Source organism: Penaeus monodon, chromosome 24 (genome assembly GCF_015228065.2).
Source record: "Penaeus monodon isolate SGIC_2016 chromosome 24, NSTDA_Pmon_1, whole genome shotgun sequence".
NCBI classification, from domain to species: Eukaryota; Metazoa; Arthropoda; class Malacostraca; order Decapoda; family Penaeidae; genus Penaeus; species Penaeus monodon.
In genome coordinates, this window is record NC_051409.1 from 7,498,574 (window position 1) to 7,499,020 (window position 447).

Genomic DNA, 447 nt, shown 5'->3' on the forward strand with positions numbered 1-447 from the left:
AACCTACCTTTTAATCCCTCCTTCTGCCGCATACCAGCCTCCGGCTTCCCTCGCTGTCTTGCTCGCACTGTTTGGAAAAAAAGGAATTTTCGAAGAGCTTTTACGTCGGCTTGAGAATCTCCGAAGATGATCCTCGCTGCAGATTTTCGGGGCGCCAGAACAAAATGCAAATTTGGGGAGTTCAAGACTGAATGGAGGTGAAGGGAATTCATTATATTTATTCATTTTGTTTGAAAGCATATTTCTTTCTCTTATTTTTTTCTTCTTTTTTTACTTTTGGACAGGTTTTGTTTATATACTTGGTGATGTGTAAATTTCCATATCTGTCAGCGTTCTATTTAATGCAGATTCATACTCAAATATATTTATTTCTTCCTGCCATCATTCTTCATCTGTGTTTATTGTTTTATATAAGGAATTTCTTATTGTGACTATGCATATATATAA